Raw genomic sequence first — 23,503 nt, 5'->3', positions numbered from 1 at the left:
CAATGATCTGTCTCCCAGCTGCCCTCGCCAATCACTTTACCACCATACTAGAAAAAGAACATCACCTGCTGCAGTTAAACTGGATTCCCCCTATAAAAGCCTGTGTTGCTGTCCCTAACCCATCAAATTGAACCAGCATTTCCATAATACCAGTTTAAATTATTTTCCAAGCCAATTTGCTTAGTGCTAAAGCAAGGTTGCTCCACATAATTTCCACTGCTGTCCGTGCATCTCTTAAATGAAGGACAGAGCCACGAGGCTGGGTTCCCATGCAGCAGTTCACTTCAATGAGAGACCCCTGTGTGCTGGCAGTTCAGTTGTTCCATTCTTGAACCCTCCAGAAGAGCCACCAGAGCCCAGCAGGCACTGGCCATTTGTGCTCTTTAACTCCTCCATTTGCACTGCACCTCATTCCCTCTGGGAATTTCACCCTCATCACTGCCTTCACTGATGGCATGAGACCATTTTGCTCCATCACAAAATCCCTTTACTCCTGCATGTCTCCTGTCACGCTCCAAGGTGGGGAAGGGCTGTCTTGGGTTTTCTGCACCGGACAAGGATGCTCCAGCTAAAGCCTACAAGGTCTCCACCTCATTCACCTCCATGATGTCAGAGAGGCAAGCAACAAGAAAAGATCCTTAGATCTCTAGTGATATCCTGGTACACAAGGGAAAATTTTGCCTCTTTTCTACAAATAGCGCCCGGGAAGGTGACAGCTCCTGGAGTGCTCCCACAGGACCCCAGCACAGCTTGGGTCCACATGGGGCTCCCAGGGGATGCAGAATTTTGGAGCCCTTGAGCTGCAGGGTGGATCAGGAAGGGATTGCCTGCAGTTTGCTCCCTGGCTCCTGCAGCCATACAGCAGGAATCATGCCATGTGGGTTCCCCATCAGCTGGAGGGGTCTGAAGACACCCCAGGCAGCCATGGCACACGCTGCTCTCCGGGACATTATGGGGCAATTCCCACTGACACCATGTAGGAACCTTCCCTGCCATGTCCACCAGTGGCCTGGGGGCTGACAGGACACAAAAGGCTCAGGGCACCTCTCCAGTCCCCCCACTGTGGCAGAGCCCTGGAGCACAGCACAGCTGCTTCCAGCTCCTGGGGAAGACAGCAGCTCCCCGAGGTCCCCAGCACTTGCCTCCCTGATCCGTGAGACCTGGGGCTGCAGCAGCCAGTCTCAGGCTCTGGCAGGTCACAGACCACGGCAACCCTCTTTCCCACATGCTGCATATGTCTGTCTGTCTGTCTGTCCGTCCGTCCGTCCATCCCCCCTGCAATGAAACCCACAGTCCCTGCCTCTCTGCCAGCAGCTGCCCCACAGCTCAGGGGCTGAAGCCAGGGGGTCACAGGGGGTCTGAGGGCTGGGAGGGGCCGTGGCACTGACAGGGACAGCTGCAGGCACGAGGCTTTGGCAGGAGCAGACCCACCAGGCCATTGCAGAAGGGAGTGACCCCCTTCCAGCCTGGCCCTTGGGAAAAGCAGCTGGTGAGCAGGCATGCCACCAAACTGGCACGTCCAGCATTCACACGGCCCTGGCACCAACCCCCTCCCCTCCTGCCACAGAACGCACCGTTCCAGGTCTCACCACCCCTCCCCTCCCTCACCTCTCCTGCAGCTCTCTGCTCTCCTGCCACCCTGCTCTGCCAGCCTCTGCAGCTGATGCTGCGCAGCAGGCGAGCAGACCCAGCAGCTCCTGAAAACAGCCCCGCTCCCAGCTGGCTCCTGCCAGAGCACACATGGCAGCAGCCTTTTGATCTGAGCCTTTCTCCAGGCGCACCCTGTGGCTCTGCATCCTTCCCCTCTTCCTCAGCCACCGCCTGCAATGCAGCTCCAGCCCAGCCTCATCCCTACCACAGCCACCAGCCCCCGGCCCAGCAAGGATGAGGGAGGGCATATGGTGCTCTGGAATAACCTCTGGGCTCCAGAGCAAGTCATGGCTCTTATCCCCCAGATGGACGCTGCAGAGATCACACAGCTCGGCACAGAGGTCTGCCTTGCTGAGGAGGAGGGCACTGCAAGGCAAAGCCCTTGGTCTCCCCAGAGGCTGGAGCAGCAGCAGCCAGCTCCTGTGCTCACAGCCCCAGTGCTGTACTAGGGCACCAGCATCCTTCAGGGTCTGCACCCCACGGGGCACACCAGGGTTACCCCCACTCCAGTGCTTCCTACAGGACACCCAGCGCAGGACACTGGCACAACTCACCCACAGAGGAGGGGAGTTCAAAGAGGTGCAGAGACATGACCACAGTGAAGGCAGGGCTGAGCTCATGGCAAAGCCTACCATGGGAAACAGCCAGGAAACCAGACCCAGACCTGGGAAGGCAGCAGTGCTGCTGTCACATGAGCGTGACCAGTGAGGGGCCAGGGCACCCCAGCAAGGAGCTGGCCCCACACCAGCGCTCCCCAGGACCCCTCGTGCTGTGCAAAAGGCAAAGCTCTGCTGCAGGGATGTTTTCTGGGGGGTAGAATAACAACAGATCCTCAACCAAAGAAGGGGGGCTCCCCCTGCGCAGCACAGTCTCAGCCCAGCAAAGGCACAGAGCCCAAGAGGGGCATCCCACCATGGTACCCCCAACCTGCTCTGGGCATTGCCCCTCTGCACCACCTGACTCATGCTGGGAAGGGAGAAAACTGAATGGGGCCAGGGGAGCCAGAAGGGCTCCAGAGGGGACGGGAGCTGCTGTCTGAACCAAGGCTGTGTCACGTCCCTGCTGGCCCGGGGCTGCCGAGCTTGCTGACGGAGCTCCGAGGAGCACCCGTAACCCCGGCACCACGCCAGCCCAGCCCGTGGGACACACGCTGCCCGTGCCACCGGCTCAGTCCCATTTTGCTGCTCGGTGCAGCAGCAAAAGCAGCAGCTCTGACCCCCTGGCAGCTTCCGGCCCCACCGCACGGAGGCTGTGCTGCCAGCCCGGGGCCTGGCCGCTGTCCCGGCCCCTCCGGCCTCCCCGGCCCACAGCGAGATCGGCTGCACTTCCCAGAGACACCGCGGGGCCGGGCAATCCAGGGCCATTGTGCTGCTCTGCGCAAGGTTAAATATATCCGCACAGCTCCAGGGCTGCATTCCTGGCAGGCTGAAAGGATAAACAACACTTCCTGCAGGAACTGGACACAATGGGGGGATAATTAGTGCTAATGCCCAGTGCAGAAACAAAGCAGGTAGCAGATATTTTGGACTTTTCCACCCTCCTCCTTCCCTCTGCACCCCCCTCCCACCCTGCAATGCTCAGGAAGAGCATAACTGGCATAACTGGGCATAACTGGCATAACTGGGCTCCCGGGCCACCTAAAAGAGATTAATGATTTAAAAGGAGGAAAGCTGCCTCTTTCTAAAGGGGCTTCACCATCCCAGGCACACGAGCACGGGTCTCGCAGACACGTTTCTCTCAGAGCCAGCCCGGCTCAAGCGGGGCCATGCCCGGAGGGTCCCAGCAGAGGAGGTCCCTCTGCAGATGGAGCTCCAGCCGTGCCCACTCCCAGCAGGGCACACCAGCGATGCCAGCGCTGCCCAAAGCGCAGGGACAGCGAGCTCCCATCGCTGCGGGAAGGGACCCACGGCCCCACGGCTCCCTCCACAGCCAGCCGGATCAGATCCTCATAGTCACCTCCTCTCCAGCACAGCCAAGGCCCAACTAGGGCTTGTTTTCAATCTACAGCAGCTTTTAATCCTTTTTCCTACCCCAGTCCCTTAGGAGTGCTCCAGAGACCAGCCACATTTCCCAGTCCCCCTCCTGGTGCTGCGGAATGACAGAGCGACCCAGCGCTCCCTGGACACTTTTCCAGCGCATTACACAGGTCATTTAAAGCCTTTCAAGACAAAATGCTCCCACGCCCTGAGGTGACTCAAAGCCATTAGCATCTCTTTGGGGAGGCCTCTCCACTGCTGCACAGGAGCACTTTTGCCCATCATCTCAAAATAAAATAGATTTATAAACAAAAAAGCACCAATTCCCCTTGGCTCAGCTTCCCGCTGCAATATCCCCGGTCAAGGGGCTGGATCTCTAGAGAGGAGGAGGAGGAGGCTCCAGCACACAGAACGGACAGGTATAGCAGAGCCATTGGCTGTCCCCATGTCCCATGGTCTGCTCTGAATGTCACCGACACCCACAGTGCTGCCATTCACACTTTATGAAGCACACCAAAGGGTGCTCCACCAGCAATACCACTGCATCCTCTGGGACCAGCCCCAGGCTCGCTCCCCCAGCCACCCAGGAGCGGCTTCCTGAGCCACGGGCACCAGCACAGCCGTGCCCCTGCAGGACATGGATTCCACGGCTCATGCCAGCACGGGGACTAACTGCTGGAGGCAGGCACGGAGCTCCCAGAGCGAGGGGAGAACCACGCAGCTCACCCCATCACCCCACGGCTCAGCCTGTGGCAATGGACAGGGAACAGCCCAAACCCAGCGCAGGCTGCATCCCGGAGCACACTAAACACATCCACCATCCCCACCCAGCTGGGTGGAACACTTGGACCATGCTGGTGCCTCCATCACCCCTGTTCCCAGCCAGCGTGCCTCCACCACACTGCATCCCTCCAAAGCTCTCTTCCCTGCTCTGAGGGGCAGCCAGGGTAATTTTGGCAGCACGCAGGAGCTCTGGATCTGCCTGCCATCCCTTTCAGCTCTGCTCAGCTGCAATTCAGGACATGAAGCAGGTAACTGCAAAGGTAATTTCCTCCTGCCATCCCTGCTCCCTCCCTGTGGGCTGCCCGAGGGAGGCAGAGGCTTCTGGCTGGCGACAAGAGGCAGGGCACAGACAATACCTGCTCTCACACACTGATAAGTTCTTTAATGATCTGAAAGGAGCCCAAAACGCTCCAAATTTTGCATCTGTCATGATCACAGACGATTGCAGAGCCTCCCTGGGGGTTTGACCCACCAAGGTGCCTCCAAGAGCACCTGACACTCCTGATTCCCCATGGGAAACGACTGCGGCTCCACAGGCAGGCAAAGCACACACCTGCTGAGGAATGGCAAGTGGACACAAATTCCTGCAGCGCTGCAGGGAGCACAGCACTCTGCAGGGTCACTCCAGGACTGACCACAATGGTGGCTTGGGAAAGTACTGACTTTCCCAAGAGTTTTAAAAAATTCAAAAGAGTTTTTAAAAATTCCACCTTAAAAAATTGATAGTGTTATGTGTATAGATACATATTCAGTGTGGCAGGCCTGTGTCTGCCTCATGCAGGTGCTGGAGCACTGAGGAGCACCACAGCCAGCAGAGCCAGCACAGCAGTGTCACGACAGTGCGGGGACAGCCTGAGCCAGCACAGCACCCAGTCCAAACCCCAGCCTCCTTAGGGAAATGTCGAGCCAGGTCACCATGCAGTTCAAAGCCCCTGCCCATTGCTCCTGCCGGAGGCCCAGGGGGCAGTGAAGGAGAGCAGCTGCTCACAGCCCCATGCCTGCTCAAAGGCCAGTGCTACTGCCCCAGCCCAGCCCTGCTCTGGGTTACTGACCGTCCCTGAGACCACCCTTCCCTGCCTCGCTGCATTCGGTCCTGTTACACAACCAGGTTTGTGGGGTTCTCTGAGGATCATCCACAAAATGCATTCAAGCTGCTCTGTGTCTCTTTGAAAAAGGAAGCTAATTTATTCCTCAGTATTGCTGCTGTGGTGTCAGAGGATGCTGCAGGCTCCACCTGTGACAGCTGGCACACTGTCACCTCCCCTGTGCCCCCACAGAACCCCACTCCAGCCAGGCCTCTGCCTCCTGCCTGAATGCAATTTCCCCCCTTCAGTCAACCAATTCAAGATTGGGTTTGTGTAGTAGTCGATTTCCTGCATCTGCAAAGCGAGAAATAGACTGAGCAATTCATTTCTCTCTGAGACACAAATCTCAGTTATAAACACAATAATGACATTCTGCAAAGGCAAGGAGCCCTTTCATTTGGAATCCCATGGAAAGTGTGTGAAGCTGGGGGATCCCTGGCACAGCTGGCACACAGACCAGCTGTGTGTGTTCCTGCATGGATGCAGCACGAGTCCCTTGGATCTGCCCTCAGAGTCTCAGTGATGCAGCAAGTTTCCACTTATTTCTCACATTGGCTTTTCACAAGCCTGTGGGTGTGGGTTTTCCTTCTCTAGCAGTCACTGGATAGTGAGATCTATAAAATACAGTTTTGAGACCTGAAAGCTTGTAGCATCCAACTGCAACATCTGTAAAAAAATCCCAGAAAAATCAAAAACTCCAACTCCTCCAAACAAACAAAAAACTCCCACAACTCTCCCCTCCTCTCCCTCTCCTCCCTCTCCCCCATTTCCCTTCACTCTACTGAGAGTAAAAAACTCGTAACTTGTTTAACCCACACAGTGGCAGCAGCATCCCCATTCATTCACAGGCTGCTCTGGCTGAGATTCCATTCCAGTCAGATCCCACCTCCACCCTTTTCCTGTCCAAGGGCGGAAATCCCACGGGAAATGCCCAAAAGGAAGCAAACCAGATGCCACCACCCAGTCGGGAAGACCTGGCGGCAGCAGCAGCAGCCCCTCACTGGCACCTCCCAGGCAGCCTCACCTTCAATAACAGTTTCCATCAGAATCACCACAAGCCTTTTCCACTTTAAGGGACTCCCCGGATTCAGCACAATCCAAAATGCTCCTGGACCTTGGCAAGGCAGCCCTGGCTGAGGTGGGAGCAGACACAGAACACATCAGGCTTTCCCACACAGCTGGGCAATGGGGGCCTGATGGCACTGCAGTGGGGCAGTGTCCCCACCCCAGTGCTGGGCTCTGGAGCAGTCACTGGTGCAGCACCGGGGGCATTTGGGACAGCCCACATCCCCCGTGAGCAAACAGGCATAGGAGAAAGGGACATCATTCAGGGGGAGGGAAAGGGGGACAGGGACATGATATTTAGGCTGGACATCAGGAAATGTTTTTTCACCCAGCAGGTGACTGGAAACTGGGACAGTCCCCCCCCAGGGAAGCTGTGATGACCCCAAGGCTGTCAGAGCTCATAAAGCACTTGGACAGCACTTTCAGGCAGATGATGAGATTCTTGGGGTGTCTGTGCAGGGCCAGGAATTGGACTTACTGATCCTGATGGGTCCCTTCCAACTTAGCCTACTCCATGATTCTGTGACAGGGATGACAGCAGCGCTGAAAAACAGGAAACTCCCCAGCAGAGAAACGTCCCCTGCCCTCCTGGCACCCAGGGCACTCCAGGTTTGTTTGCTGGGGGAGGAAGGCAAGCCCACAGTGACAGGGGGATCAGTGAGCTGCACGGAGGCTGACTGGCACGACAGAGCTGAGACTGCAAGAAAAGAAGATAAAAAGTGGTCCAGCCTGACCCCCCCACCAGCATCCCAGATTTTTGTCACTGGAGCAGGCCTGGGGGCCAGCAACCCACTCCTGTCCTTGCTGTGTTAAAAGGCATTACTGGGGGCTGGGGGCCGCCTTCCCCACGGCAGTGAGCTGGCAGCCCCAGAAAACAAGGGCAAGGGTGTGCCCATGCTGGTCACAGGGCAGGGGCCAGAGCAAGGCAGAGGGCAGGGCTGCCAGCGAGCACACTGGCTCTGTCCTGAGGAAGCGCAGTGCATCCAGAGGCACAGAAAGGGCAGCTCTGCCGCTGGCCATGCTCCCTGCGCCAGGGGCTGGGACAGAGACAGCAAAGGGCAGAAGATGAAGCCCCCACATCCTGCCAGCACTGGCAGGGCCCCACCAGTGGCACCCCAAAGGCCAGGGCTGCAGCACGCCTTGCTCTGCCCTGCATTCTCCCAAGGATGACACAGCCACAAGCTCCGGGCTCAGCACCGTGCCCCTCCCTGCACCCAAGGATGAGAGGCACGTCCAGGGCCGCTGGCACAAGGTCCAACCCAGTGTTTCCAGCGCTGTGTAGGAGCACAGGCAGGCGCCCAGGATGCCAGGGGTGCGATGTTCCCTGCACGCCACTGGAGCCCCTGCCCTCGCACAGCACAAGGCGCCTTTCAGGGCCACACAGACACAGCATTCTCCTGCTGGTGACCTCCCTGCCCTGGCATTTCTGGGAGCCAGGCTCCACAGCAGCGAGCGGTGGCGTTGGAGGCAGCAGCCCGAGACTGGTCAGCAGCATCCCCACGAGGGTGCTCGCTCAGAGGGGCTGCCAGGGCTGCCTCATTAGGCTGCAACACACACTCGCTTTCCAGGCAAACAACACCAAAAACAAGGGAAGGCAGCAACACAGGCTCCAGCCTCCCCAAGGCTTTGTCCCCCTCCAGAAGGGAGCTCAGGGGAGCAGCCACAGACCCTCTCACCCCAATGTGGGGAGCACCAGGCTCAGAGGGGTTCCCAGCAAGCTAAGGTGGGTTTGCAATTGGCAGCGGCAACTCCTTACAGAGGAACAAAATAATCACACTGCTCATCAGCTTCCTTTAATGAACCAGCTGTGCAGCCTGCAGAGACAGTTCTGGTTCCAGCATCTCTGATGGAACAGCCTTGGTCTCTCCAGTGACCAGCTTTGGGATGCACCAACCCCGTAAAGCCAGGGGCTGACCCAGGAGCTAAAAGGCTTAAGGCGCCCCTCCCCAGTACAGAAGCCCCAAATGACAGTTCAGAAGCCCACAGAAAGCCCAGGGGAGTCGCAGCATGGGTTTGGAAACACCTATCCATCCATGGAGGGGATGGAGCAGGAGATAACATAACCCTGGCTTTTAAACTAAGTCATTTATCCATCTCACATGGTCCCAGGGCCAATCCCACTCTGCTCACAAACTGGCACACACACTGACACACACCCCTGAGCCGTGCCTGGACCTTGGGGGCCAGCACAGCTCACCCGGTGCATGCTTTGCAAGGCAGGCATTTATCACCCACTGCAGCTCCATCTCTTTTGCAAAGCAGCCCTTCCAAGCCAGGCAGGACGTGGGCTGTGCACAGGCACGGCCTCCCAGCCGCCATGGGAGGCTGCACAGGGCACAGACCCAGCTCGGATCGCAGCAGCCAGCACATCCAGGGCTCTGCAGCCACCTGCCTGAACCCAGACAGCTGCTGCTGTCGTTGGCATCGATTCATCCTTCCTCCTTGTATTGCTATTGCACTTACTGTCTGTTCCCAGGAGCACCCTCAGGGAGCATCCCCTCGGTGCGAGGGTATTCCAGGAGTGCTGCCTGGGCCAGCCTCCCTCCGTGCTGGGGCCAGTTTTACTACCCTTCGGTCAGGGGCACCAGCCAAGCCTCGAGTCTGCTCTTTGACGGTGAAATGCAGCACAGACCACCTCAGCACGGAGCCCATGCCAGCCGGGGGAGCGGAGGCAGCTCTGCGCAGCCCCTCCAGCGCAGCCCGAGGGGCACTGCCCGCTGCAGCCGGGGCGCAGGAGGGAAGGGCGCCGCAGAAGGCTCTGGGAGCGGCTCGAGCCCACACTCAGCGCCCCCCTGGCAGGCCGACGGGTCGGTGGCACCTCCCAGGTTCGCCAGACACTGCCCGATGATGCCCCCCTGCCACCCGGGAGCCAACAGTGCCCTGCGCTCCGCCAGGCACCGCTGCCAGCTCCCACCCGGCTGCGGCAGCTCCTCCGGCAGAGCCGGTCTCCTCGAAGCCGCCTTCCGACAACAAAAGCCGAGCCGAAACCTCCGGGCTGGCTGGGGAGACCTGGGCGGCAGCCAGGAAGGGCAGGAGCCATTAACGCCGGCGTGTCCGGACTTGAGGGAATGACGGAGCAAGCGGAGCCATCTGCCCTCGCCGGAAACTCCGCAGACCGCTGGGCAGAACAGAACGGCCCTTCACCGCACTCCGGCCCTCGCCAGCTGTGCTCCAGCCCCCGCCGGCTGCGCACACAGGGGCAATAAACTGCGGCTGGGATGTTTTTGAGGCAAAACAGGAAAATAAAGCGCGAGAACGAGGTGACACTCGGGCACGTTTTCCAGCAGCTGCACAGGTCCTCGGCGCAAGCAAACACACTCGGCTGCCCGCCCAGCAGTGACACCCCAAAGCGCGGGCAGCACCCCGGGCACGTCTCCCGACCCCCGGTGCCCGGGGGGCAGCGCCGGCACACCTCCCGCACGCGGCCGTGTCTCTCCTCTGCGGCTTCCGAAGCTCCGGTCACGGAGCCCGCTACCGATTAACTTCCGTGGCCCCGGAGTTCACCAGATTCCAGCCCCGCTGGGAGAAGGGGTGTGGGGGGCCCAGCAGGATCAGGGCAGCACCGGCCCCGCAGGGGCTCTGCGGCGGCGGCGACAACCCGGCACCACAAACCGCTGGGAGCCGCCGCGGGGCTGGGCAGCGAGAGGGGACGCGCCAGTCCCCGCCGTGAGACCCGGGCTGAGGCGGAACGGCGGGGGCGCGACGCGGTGCGCGCGGGATCCCGAAATCCGCGGGCGGGGAGCCGGGAGCCGGGCCGGTTCGTATCCGCCCCGCCGGTAACGCACCGCCGCTCCCCAGCAGGACGGCCCTCGGCGAACCGGCGGAACGGGAAGGCCGCGGGGAGCCCCGAGCGGGGACAGGCCAGCCAGGTCTCCCCGCTAAGCGGCGGAAGGTGACGGAGCCGGCCGGCAGACGCACTCGGCAACGGGGAGAGGCGATCGGGAGCGGGGGGAGCCGGCAACGGCTCCCGGGAGGGGCGGCAGTCCCCCGCCCCGGCACTTGCTGCAAACCCGCGGGAAGGGCCGCGCCGGGGCCCCGACGGCCGGGTTCGGTGCTTCCTCCCGCCCCGGTACCTACCAGCGGGTCGCGGCATCCCCTCCCCGACTCGGTGCCGCCTCCCGCCCCGATGCCGGTAGCTACCGGCGGCCCGCGGGAGCCCCCCCGGCCCGCCCCGGTGCGCCCGCCCGCCCCGGTGCCGCCGGTACGTACCGGCGGCCCGCGGGAGCCTCCCTGCCGCTGCCCGGGCATCTTGGAGGCGCGGGGACACGGCGGCGGCGGCGGCGCGCGCGGGGCGGGCGGGGCGGGGCCAGGGAGAGCGCGCGGCCCCGCCCCCCCGCGGCCCCGCCCCGCCGCAGGTGAGGCCGCGGCAGCGGCGCCGGGAGCGCGCCCGGGCCTGGGCGGCACCGCGGGGCGGGGGGACATGGGGTGCCCCTCTGGGGACAGTGGGTGCCACTCTGGGGACACTGGGTATCCCTCTGGGGACACTGTGTGCCCCTCTGGGGACACTGGGCACCCCTCTGGGGACACTGGGTATCCCTCTGGGGACACTGTGTGCCCCTCTGGGGACATGGTGTGCCCCTCTGGGGACACTGGGTGCCACTCTGGGGACACTGTGTGCCCCTCTGGGGACATGGTGTGCCCCTCTGGGGACACTGGGTGCCACTCTGGGGACACTGCGTGCCACTCTGGGGACATAGTGTGCCCCTCTGGGGACACTGGGCACCCCTCTGGGGACATGGTGTGCCTCTCTGAGGACACTGGGTGCCACTCTGGGGACACTGGGCACCCCTCTGGGGACATGGTGTGCCCCTCTGGGGACACTGGGTGCCGCTCTGGGCTCAAGGCAGTGCATGTTCTGTGGGCTGGGGACACTGTGTGCTCCACGGGATCGGTGCCACTGTGTGCCCCCTGGGGGCAGGGGACAGAGCGTGTTCCTGTGGGGTGGGGGGCACTCGGTGTTCCTGTGGGTTTGGAGGCAGTGTGGGTCCCGATGGGGTGGGGGCAACGCGTGTTCCCGTGGGGTGGGGGACACTGTGTGCTTCTGTGGGATGTGGGGGGCAGTGTGTGTCCCTGTGGGATGTGGGGGGCAGTGTGTGTCCCTGTGAGGTGTGGGGGGCTCTGAGTGTCCCTGTGAGGTGTGGGGGGCTGTGAGTTCCCATGCGATGGAGGGCACTGTATGTCCATGTGTTTATGGTGAGACTTGGTACATTGAGAGCAGGTCTTTCAACACATTTATTTTTTTCAAATTGAAAAATGAATTAAATGGGGTTTTCACCACCTGGTTCAGCATCACAGAGGGACGTCCCACTCAGTGTTCTCCATACAGCAAACCAGCTCTGGGTGGCTTGTTACCTGCGAAGTGCACATATATATGTATCCACAGCAATAACATCAAAGAGAAACATGGGAGGGGGAACCCAGAACTGTAATTTATTCCTTCGTAATATGGAGACATGTGGCACAGGTTATTTATATTTGAAGGCTGCCCAGAGTGTAAAACGAGCTGTCTTTTAAAAATAAACCTGAGGAAAAATACATCCAGGCTCCTGGTGCATCTGAAGGTGAGGCCGGGCAGGTGCTGGGGGAGGCGCCGGGAGCAGCAGGGGCTGCTGTGTGCCCTGAGTGCCACCGTCACTGCACACCGACGGACGGACAGACAGACACAGCTCTGAGCGCCACCGTCACTGCACACCGACGGACAGACAGACAGACAGACACAGCTCTGAGCGCCACTGTCACTGCACACCAACGGACGGACAGACAGACACAGCTCTGAGCGCCACCGTCACTGCACACCGACGGACGGACAGACAGACACAGCTCTGAGTGCCACCGTCACTGCACACCGACGGACAGACAGACAGACAGACACAGCTCTGAGCGCCACTGTCACTGCACACCAACGGACGGACAGACAGACACAGCTCTGAGTGCCACCGTCACTGCACACCGACAGACAGACACACAGACACACACACACCACACACACACACAGACGCACACACAGACACACACAGACACACACAGACACACAGACACACACAGACGCACAGACAGACACACACACAGGCACACACACAGACACACACACACCACACACACACACAGACACACACACACCACACACACACACACACACGCACACACACCCACACACCCACACACACCCCGTGTTGGTGCAGGGGACCCCGGGCACACGGCAGCTCTCCTGCTGCGGCTCTCCAGTGGGACAGGACACGTGCAAGGCCGCTGAGCAGCCAAGGCTGCCCTCTGCACCATGGCTGGCCCTGTTCTCACCTGCTTCGCTGTGCAGAGAGATCACAAATGCTTGCTTCCAGCAGGGTCTGACAACAGGGGAGTTCATATGCACCATGTTGTTTGCATTAAGCCCCATCTCTGATTTTCTAGCAGTGAAAGCACAGCCCAGGCAGCTGTGGCCAAATCACAGAACCTAGAGCTGTCCTGGGACCGGCCTTTGTCTATGTGCCTGTGCAGAGCCATGTGAGGTGAGTGAACAGCCTGACCAGAGCCCCATCCTCTGGCCCTTGGACACGCAGGAAATTAAAGACGCTTTTCCAAATTCAGAGCCACCCGTAGCCCACAGCAGGTAGCTGGGGGTGGGTTCAGGCTCTGAGCAGAGCTGGAACCCGTGGCAGGGCAACAGCAGACATGCTGTTAGGCTGCAGGGAACTGAGACCGGTGACAATGAGTAGATGGCTGGAGGTCACAACAAAGTCCCACCACCAAGGGACTCTGGGTGACAGCCTGAGTGCCCAGCACTCGCTGGAGTGCAGATACCAGTGGCAGCTCAGCCCTGATCTCTGAGAGCCTCAGCCTTCTTCCCACAGCAGCCGGGGACACAAAGCCACAAAGCCCAGATGGTGGCACCGCGCAGGGGTGGCCTGGCCAGCTCCATGGTGTGCCACGTCCCTCTAGCTCCCAGCTCCAGTGCCAGCCGCACTGCAGCATGAGCAGGGCCAGGGAGCAGCTGCAGGGGTGTCACAGCAGGGCTCAGGCTCAGAGTCTCCTGTGCACACTGGGAACCAGCTCAGGGGCTGCCCCAGTGCAGACCAGCCCCTGAGGTTGCTCTGCCCTGCGGGATGTGGCTGCTGCTGGCGCTCCCCAGCCGAGGGCTGTGCTGGGTGTGCTCAGCTGCGGCTCCAGCTGCCCAACAGACCCAGCGCCAAGGCCCAGAGTGGGCTGGGACACACAGATCATAGCTCAGATACACAGTATATTCAAGTCCCTCAGACAGTTTTCCTCATGGATCACTGCAGATGCCAGCCTCCCTCGAGGCCTGATGGGTGCTGGATTAGCTGGGATCCTGCATTAATCGGCAGAGGTGACCTTGGGCAAATATTTACAATTACTGTGGTGTCGTGTCTGTGCATGTACTCAAAACACAGAAGGGGTAGGGTTCAAATGGCACTTTAATGAGCTGCAGGGCAGCAGGAGGGTAGACCTCCTCACACTGATGTAGGAGTCCAGGGTGGGGGGATCATCTGCCCGCAAAGGAGTGTCCTTGTCAGAGTGGCAGGTGCTCAGCAGCCCTTCTAGGACCTGTGCATTCTGAATAGGGACCATCTCAGTTTCTGCATCACACGGCTGTGAGTGTGTTGCTTGGAGTCGGGGAATTGTGATTTTCCCGCCCAAGGCTGGTCTGCACTCATATCCTCATCGCGCAGACAGGAATGGAAACACTTGAGTTGTGCCATGTGCCTGGGATGCCGACTGAATAAATAACACGAGGTTATAAAGCAGGATTCCCCCTTGAAAATTTGTTCTTCCAGTGGAAAGCACAGAAGAAAAAAATCCTTTTAAGTTCTGCATCCGTCTTCCCACTTCCTCTGAAGAGCAGGCAGGCAGTGCGGAGATGAGCAGGGCTGGATGGATGAATTCCCCCAGAAGAATTTCTTCTCGATTCTTTCATACATTTTGATGATTTCATTTCTCCAGCTCTCATTAGCACCTCCTTTATCCCCAGCTTTCCCCAAAGGCATCCTGCTGCGCAGGGAGCGGCAGGGCAGGGACAGGAGTGGATGCTGGGCACCACCTCATGTTGAGGCCTGGAATTTCAGAGCCTGCCACCGGCTCCGCCTCTCCCGTGGCGAGGGAGGCGCAGCGCTCACCCGCCCCGGAATTTACTCTGCTGGATGGCAGCGGTGCCGCATCCTCACGCAAGGGCTCAGTGGCAGCGTTAAGACCTTTGTGAAGGCCCCGTGGTCTGACAGACCTGCCAAAGCCCCGGCAGCCAGATGAGCTGTTTCACAGGCTCTGAGGTTGATTTCTGAAGAGGAAAGTCTGTTTTCCCAAGTCCATCCCTTTTCTGCATTCAAACCAACCCTGGATGCTCCCCAATCCAGTCCAGCTCTTTCAGAAGGGTCACAGGATTTTTGTGTCACCCTGTTTGTGAGCAATCCCCCGCTCTGCCTCGGTCCCCCAGGACCCTCAAGAGGGAAGGGAGGCAGGCTTTGATAGGTGAGAACTATCCTGCCAGGTTTCCAGCCTTCTCCTGCACATCTCTGTACTGCCAATGCCATTTGCACTCTCCCATGCTGGAGCTCAGCAGCAGATTTGCTCACAAAGACCTGTTGTGCCAAGGAAAAGGCTCCCAAGTCAGGTCAGGCATGCAGAGGGATGACACCCTGCCCGTACTTCCCCCTGGCATCCTTGGGCTTTGGGTCCCCGCTGTCACACATTCATGTGGGAAAAACCTGCATGGTGCTTGCGGAGCTCAGGGGTCAGTGCCACAGCCCTGTAATTCTGCATTCCGCACAACATCCCATGCACAAAGCCGGCTGTGCTGGCCTGAGCTGCACCTGCGCCAGCCCATGGGTGGAAAGGGCCCAAGCCTGTCCAGCCTTGCACCCAAGGGCTGTGGTGGGCACAGGTGGCCGAGCGCCCCGACCTCCCCAGAGAAGTGGCTTTAAAGGACATCCTGGGCACACAGGCACGTCTGGCTGCCACAGCCACGAGCGACGCAGCAGGGAGAGATGGAGCCCTGCTCTGGGGCTCCACAGGCAGCAGGGAGGGATGGAGCCCTGCTCTGGGGCTCCACAGGCAGCAGGGAAGGATGGAGCCCTGCTCTGGGGTTCCACAGGCAGCAGGGAGGGATGGAGCCCTGCTCTGGGGCTCCACAGGCAGCAGGGAGGGATGGAGCCCTGCTCTGGGGCCCCACATAGGGTCGTTATTGAGCTCTTACTGCAGAGGGCTCCAGGCCCCAAGAACTCACTCAGGCACAGAGAGCAGGGGTTTATACAGGGATAGCGAGGGGTGGAGCAGGACATCAGAACGAACGAGATGAGGGCACAGGAGCAGAACTAAGGGGAAAGGCCAATGGGATACATGGAATCAACACACAGCAACAGTGCATTCTGGAGGAAGCCTCTTTTCTTTGCCATGACCAAGAGGTTGTTGCTTAAGGGCTGTCCCTCCAGGGGAGGGGGGTAAGCTGTTTCCCAGATGGTTTACTGGCCTCCATACCCAAGGACACGATTTTGACCCCCCAAACAATCAATTGAGTAGGAAATAAAACAAGAATGAAGTACAGGAGTTACTCCCAAGGGCACGCACTGCAGAGCACAGCACTGCAAGGAGCAGGGCAGCCCTGCTGGACTGTTCCCCAGGAACTTGATTTCAGCTGCTGGACCTGCTCAATGGAGCCTCCAAGGGCAATGCTGGCTCTCAAAGCCCAGACATTTCTAATGCATTTTTATGAGAATTTCTCCTTCCTCTGACATATTTCCAAAGCTGCATTTGAGAATGTCCCTTTGTGCACACATATCCCTGTGATAGCACAAAAGGAAAGGGAGGTTACACCACGCCTGCATTCACCAGGTCCTGGCCCAGGATAGCTCAGCTGCTGTCACGAGGCTCCCACAGTGACCACGCTGGCTTGGGGAATGTTTCAGGTAACCCCTGTGCTGTGCAAAAGAGAAGCCAGCTCTCAGCAGCCAAACCAGCCTTCCCCAGCCCCAGCCACTCGCGGCATCACCGGGGCTGCCCTGACTCACCATGCTGCAAGGAGCATTCCCCCCTCCCAGCTCGTGGCTCACACACACTCGGGGCAGCCCCTCCATGTTTGCATGAACCTCCCACTTTCTTTGAGCCTCACACACTGACAGGTAACAGGTATTCCACTGCTATAGGTTTTTCACCCCAGCATTAGGCTATCTTAGCAATTAAACAAAGTAAATATGCACGTAGTAAGACCTAGGTCAGGCTTATAACCAGAGAAAAGCAATATGCTCAATTCAGAGCACTCAAAATTTCCTCAGCAGTCATCATCTGCACTCAAAGGACATCAAAGGCTTTCCAAAAAGGAAAGATGTGCTCTCCCAGCTTTTATATTCCCCTACCCCATTGCCTGCAGCACCCAGCAAGTGATTCCTCCTCCCTGTTCACACCTCATCAGCTGGAAGTAGAGAGAAAAAAAATGAATGCTGAGCTTGAGGGAATTTAAGGAGGGACAAAAGACAGCAGATCCTCCCTTGGGGTTCACAGTAGCACCTCTGGATGGGAGCACGTGCTGGGCAGGGAACTGGAAAGGCAAGGGCTGAGGTTTGCCAGAGCAGGATCCCTGTTTTGGCTGAGCAGGTGCCCATCCCTATGTGTGGGGCCCTTGAGGCTGTCCTGAGCCCGCTGCCCACCCTCAGTAAATAACTCATGCTCCTAAACAGCACTGTCTTTGTTACTGAGGCAGAGGGGGGAGCAGAAGGCACATTGAGGGCAGTTACTGAGTCAGGCTGTGGAACAGAGGCTCGAGGCCTCAGGCATGAGCGTGGCTGGCTGCCCACAGTCTCTGTGCACAGTGGCACAGGCAGAGCTGCTGCAAGGCCAGGTGTGGGGAGGGCGAGACCGCAGCCCAGATGTTTATCTGGGCAACAGGAGCAGGCAGGCCTCCCGGGAGGCAGCCAACCTTAGGAACAGCAGAAACCCAGGGAGAGAGCTGGACACAGCCCTGGGCAGGGAGCTGGCTCCTCTCCAGCCAGGAGAGAGGCCAAGAGCCTTTGGGCAGCCTGGAGAGTGGAGCTTGCCTCACTGTGTCCAGCTGTGGCAAGCCAGTCAGATGAGACTGGGGCAGGCCCTGCAGAACAGAACAAAATGCAAATCGGAGTGAGAGAAGCTCATCTCAAGGATAACATGATGTGCTGCTGCTCAGTGAGAGGAGCTGGGAGAGCAGCTGATGCTGAAAGCACAGTAAGTGAGGCTGCATGAGCTGACAAGGACATTGACGGATGTGGCTGACTCTGGTGGGAGAGGACCCTGCCCATGAGTGTGGTTGCCCCCTCAGGACAGGCTGTCAGCCCTCAGGTCCTCATGCGAGGTTCAAGTGAAGCCTCCCTGAGCTCCAGCCCCTTCTCCTCCGCTCTCCTCCCCAGCCAGCTGTGACTCCCGGTGTCAGGAGAGGAATTCCCTGTGGAACAGGCACCTGCAGGCCCAGCAGGTCCAACAGGGTGCAAGTGCCTGCTGCTCTGCTCCTCCCTCGGCAGGCATGGGGCTCGGGAGCAGAGCTGTGCGTGCCGGCTCCAAATTAAAGGGATGTTCAGGCCTGATGGGAAATTGAAGTCTGGAGGAGGAAGAAGAGGAGGTGGAGGATGGAACCATGCACAGGTGTACACATACACTGACTGTCTTGCTTCCTGCATTGGTGCTGGGGCTGGTGAAGGGAAGGGACATCCCTTGTGGGAGCTGAAACTATGCAGAGAAGCTGAAAAGCTTTGGTGAACTTCAAAACTTCAGCTACTTCCCATAGCAGAGGACATGGTGACACCAGTCCAGCCTGTGAAAACCTGCGAGGGGAGCTGACACTGAGTGGGAAAAGCTTCTTTCACCCAGCACTGGTCTGGCCCAAGAGCTGAGCTGGGAGCATCAACCAGCAGTTCAGAGGGGAAACACAATGCACTCAGCTCATTAGGAGGGTGATTAGTAACTCAAACCATTTACTGAGGATTGTGATGGGATCTCTACCACCAGCTCTGAACACCACCAGCCTGTGCTTCATTCCAGAGAGATGGGACCCAGAGCTGAGCTGATCAGTGTGGGGAGCTGCCTGGTCACCCCGGCTGCCCCCACTCTCAGCTGACATGGCAAAACAAAAATATTGTTCTTTTGGATGGAGATAAAAGGTAAAAACTTCACATCTAAGGGCTCAGAAGTTGTTATGCAGGTGGTTTATCTCCTTGTTTTCCAGAGAGGCTCCTGCTTGACCAAACCCTTGTGCAGCTATCTGAGCATCTCAGTCTTCAGCCAGCACCAAATTCCTGCAGAGCAGGGCACTCACACCTATTTTTGTTACTTTTAAAGCTCCAGCAGGACTGTCATACCTCACCACCTACTTAAAGTAAGGCAAGTTTCTTGCCTTCCCAGCAACTCACAGTTGCAAAGAGAATGTCAGTATAAGGTCTTAAGGAGATCTGATGCTTGTTTGATGGAAGCAGACTTCCCAACACTGTCCCTTCATGCTGGTCGCATCCTGAGGTTTGTGGAGCTGCTTTGCTGCTGCTGGAAAAGCTGGTGTCCCTCTCACACAGCTCATTATTGTAATTGCAGCTCTCACAAGAAATGTGCTCCTTCACAGGCACATCCATCCTAATGGCTTCTGCCTCACTGCCAAGGATAAATCATCACAAATCAGGCCTACGAGGACTTGTGGAGAGCACTTTGCTTCAGGTGTTTCACTCTGTCAGTGAAGAAGCCCTCTGAGACACCCATCAGCCAACTGAGAGTTGTGTTTGGGGAACACATTGCTGGCTTGACAGAGTGAGAAAAAAATTGCTTTCAATTCATTTCCATAGCGAGCAGAGCGTTCAGAACTGTGCTGCCTGGTGCTCCTCCAGGGAGGGCCTGGGTCAGTCCTCACAGCCCTGGGTGAGGTTTTGCAACTTCATAGCCGCTCACAAAGGTTTACAGGTCTAGCAAAAAGTATTTCCACCAGCTCAGGAGGGCAGAAGAGCTGGCTTAGAGCACGGGATGCTGCTTTTCTGGGGGATGTTGCTATTGGAAGGGGTTGGTGCTCAATGGGCTGGGCTGAACTCAGCTCCTCCCCAGGCTTTCTGCAGGAGATGGGGGAACCCCAGGGTTCTGCAGTGGGCAGAGGAGCTCCAGAGCTGCCCATAGCCTTTGCAGGGCATCACCACAAAATGCCACCTGCTCCCAGGGTGTGCCTGTCCTGATGGGAGCAGCAGCACAACCCAGAAGAGTCCCGAGGGACTGGGTGTGTGCTGAGCCCAAGCACAAACCACGGATGGGAGACTGAGGCGATGGAACTGAGCTGATGCGTGCTTTGGCCTCACCCTCAGCCTTCATCTCCACCCCCATGCACAGAGAGAGATGTGGGGCTGGGGGACCAGAGCCCAGGGTCACCTGAGGGGGACCTAACCCAGCGCTGAGCACAGCGGGGATGAGCACAGGGATGATTGCAGGAGAAGGTCTGGCTGAAGGTGGCCTCACCCCCTCCATGTCACCAGTGGGATTTGCCCCAGCAGGATCCCCCAGAGGCCCTGGCAGTGCCCCTGGACACTGCAGAGCAGCGCTGCACAGCCCTGCCCGCTGCCTGCGCCACAATCTGCCCTGTGGGTTCCCACCCGGTGCTGCCATTATCTCCGGCTGGGATCAGCTGGGGCCAAGCCCTTTTTGGGCGTGAGGCAGCTTTCCTGGCCTTGCAGCACGGCAGGAGCCACGCTGGGAGCCAGTCAGGACGAGGGCACTGCAGGGCAGCTCCCTGCCAGCCCCGGGCCATGGTGCCTGCCCTGCCCCTCCGGCTGGATGGGCACCAGGTGGATGCTCTGACACCAGCGCCACCCAGGGCCAGCCCAAGTGCCGCTGTCCCTGTGCTCTGCTCACAGAAGCACGGGGTGTCTGCCCTGCTCCACACGAACCAAGAGCTGGGGCTGTACAGAGACCTCGAGGGGCACAGAACTCTCCCTGTAAGCCAGGACATCAGCGGCAGCCCCGCGCTGTGCCAGGCCTGACCCTCCTTCCCACTGCCTCATCCCACAGGCACAGATGGATCTGAGTCCTTCCAAACTTAGCAAGAGCCATGGAGGGTTTTCCAAAAATCATTCATCAAAACTCCTGCAGATAATTATGAGTTTGTTGCTCATTTATTAGCACCAGGCTGTAATTACTTGGTATCCAGATGATTTGCTGCACAGATCATGTAGTGCTGAGTAGGTCAGATAAGTACAAGGCTCAGATTAGAATTTTTAAGCATGTTTCCCCAGGAAAGTTTACAATGCATCCCTAAATGCTGGGATAGCTGTGGATAAGCCTTTACAGATAATTTTGCTCTGTTTTGTCCAGCTATAGCAATGTGGGTGCAGGGACATTGCTTTGTGTTTTCCAGGTGTGTGACACATGCATTCCTGTGGCAGTTTGCCTGTCCCCAGCCAGTGTCTTTTGAAGGCATGTTGCTGTTCAGTGGCCGGATGCAGCACATAAGTGGCCGTGCAGCAGCACTTGGCCTAAGCCCTGCCCCTGTGAGCCTGGGGTGACCCTGTCTTCAGCCACGGTTCTGCTCCCCATTCTTGGCACCAGTCCTGCTGCCAAAGCTGGGCTGGCTGGGCTTGGCAGCACAATCTGTCCCAGCACTGGAGCAGGAGAGGGGCTTCCTACATGCAGTGAATCGCCTACAGCACCCAGGGAGTTCTGGGCTGCCTTTGAAGCACTGGTTCATCTCTTTTTTCAGCTCCCTGGGGAGGAGTTGGGCACCCTACATACCTCAGACCCAAGGTGCTTTGAGGGGAACCAAGGTGGGATCACTGCCTGGCTTTGTGTGGGGCAAGTCAGGATAAGCTCTAGCACCTCCCAGCCCTGAAACTGGCGTCAGCCTGCTGCCCACAGGAGTTTTGCTCCTGGAAAGCACCCTCACGGCTGGCCACAGCACAGTCTGATCCCTCTGTGGTGAGTCCTGTCCCTCCCCTCCCTTCCCAGCTCGGTGTGTGGGGCATGTGGGGCTCAGAGGGTCCCCAGCAGCCCTAGAGCATGAACAGCAGTGGGTGCTCTTTGCCTCTGGCTGAGCAGGGGTCAGTGTGGCCTCCGGAAGGGCACCCTGACCTCTGGGAATGATGCCAAGCAGGAGGAGTGAGCCACACTCACTACACATCCCAGTGTAGGAGTTAACTTCAGTGTCTGTGGCTCCACCAGGGCTCATCCCGTACTCTGCACAGCATCCTCCTCCTCCTGCTGCTCTCCTGTGGGCAGAGGATGCTCCATAGCCTGTTCCAGAGGCAGCACATGTGCTGTTTCCCTGGCCAGGAGCTGTGGTCCCATTTGAATGACTTGCCTTCAGCAGTCAAAATCCTTTGGCCAAAATCCCCAACTCTTCAAAAGGCTGGAGGGCAGCTGTGAGATTGCCTGAGGAGCCTCAGCATGGGCAGGAGCAGGGAGTTATGCCACAAGACATAGTGGGGAGCAGGAACCCGTGTGTTCCATGGCTCACAGGAATCAGCTCAGTCCCTTGGAAAAGGGACCAGGAGATTGGTCACCACCTGCCACAGCTGCTGGATGGATGCCAGGTGGAGTCCTGTGCCTGTGGATAACGAGGAATGTCACCGCTCCTGGCGTGTCCCGGCTGGATGGTGACAGTGGGAGGGTGGCAGTGCCCCTCTCTCAGCGGAGGCACAGCAGGGACACAGGGGCACAGCCCGGGCGGGGGGCTCGGGGTTGCTTTATTTCATGTTACACTCCCCGAATCTCGGGGTCCCAGCCCCAATCTGGGGGCAAACAGCAGCTCATAAAGGGGGGAGGTCTCAAGGGAGGACACAACGTTCAGCTAATCAGGAGAACTGCGGGTGGAACACAGGGCAGGGAATACAATGGATAAACCAGCGAAGGATTTCAAGGGGGGAAAACTGCTCGGGATAGGAGGGGTTAACAACTGGATGGAGGGGGGGCAGATTTGAAACTTGGCAGGGAACAGCTAAATAACAAACAGATAAACGACACCTGGCTCAATTAAACAACAAAGGCAGGTCTGCCTCACTCTAAAAACAGGGGGAGAAAAAACCCGAAAGGACTACCAAACCACAAATCAAACAATAAACGTGCCAAATGCAAACACAACACAACTCACAACTCACCCTTTGGTCAGACCATACTGGCTGCAGTGCTGGAGGGGTCCCTGCTGTGGGACGCCTCTCAGAAAAACAGTGAGGATGATGCCAAGATCTCTTTGGAATTATTTTTTAGAGCCACCAGAAATACACGGGAAGATGATATCCTGGGAGACACATCTGCTTCTGTTCTGGGGGCAGACAGGGATGTGACCGTGGTCACAGGGGTTTGCAGGTGAAGAGAGAGATGGGAATGTTGACTCCATGATCAGAAGGCTTGATTTATTATTTTATGATATATATATATAACATTATGACTATACTAAAAAGAAATAGAAGAAAAAGTTCTCAGAAGGCTAGCTAAGCTAAGAATAGAATAGAAAAGAATGATAACAAAGGAGCTCTCTCCGACTCTGTCCGAGAGAGCTCAGTCCTTGATTGGCCATTAATTGTAAACATCCAAGAGGGGCCAATCACAGGTGGATCTGTTGTATTCCACAGCAGCAGATAATAATTGTTTACATCTTGTCGCTGAAACTTCTCAGCTTCAGCAGGAAAATCCTAAGAAAGGATTTTAATGAAAAGATGTCTGCGACACAGGGATGCTGCCTCCCCACAGAGCCCAGAGCCCTGCACATGGCCTACAGAGCTGTACAGCTGGGCCAGGGGGGTTCCAGTACCCCCTCTGGCAGTTTTACTGCAACTTAGACATGAACAAAGCCAGACCAACACCAAAGGTGCTGGAACACTCACCAAACAGGAGGCTTTAGGGTGAAGTGCGAGGCATTAATCACCACTGGCTCTTCCCATGCTAGTTCTGTGCAGACTGTGGGCATCTCCTGCCAGTACCACCAGCCACCTGATGTGATGTCCTGGCCTCATGAGGGGA

At 58.0% G+C, this 23,503-nt stretch overlaps 1 protein-coding gene across 3 annotated transcripts in view; it reads right to left on the bottom strand.

The window, feature by feature from the left end:
* Positions 1-10,842, bottom strand: part of MID2 (midline 2) — a 61,646-nt gene extending 50,804 nt beyond the window's left edge. Inside the window, exon 1 of one of the 3 annotated variants that reach the window (XM_054289715.1) lies at positions 10,769-10,842. The gene's annotated coding sequence lies outside the window, so the exon portion shown is untranslated. Of the gene's footprint in view, positions 1-10,636; positions 10,662-10,699; positions 10,714-10,768 lie in introns of those variants that run through there. The other 2 variants (XM_054289716.1, XM_054289717.1) reach the window with 2 other exon arrangements.
* Between the last annotated feature and the right edge of the window lie 12,661 nt (positions 10,843-23,503).

The sequence above is a fragment of the Melozone crissalis genome, unplaced genomic scaffold (genome assembly GCF_028551555.1).
Source record: "Melozone crissalis strain CALT ecotype California unplaced genomic scaffold, PUWL_Pcris_2 ptg000068l_1, whole genome shotgun sequence".
Lineage (NCBI taxonomy): Eukaryota > Metazoa > Chordata > Aves > Passeriformes > Passerellidae > Melozone > Melozone crissalis.
Note: the sequence above shows the minus strand (reverse complement) of the source record. Positions and strands in the feature narration are given on the sequence as shown.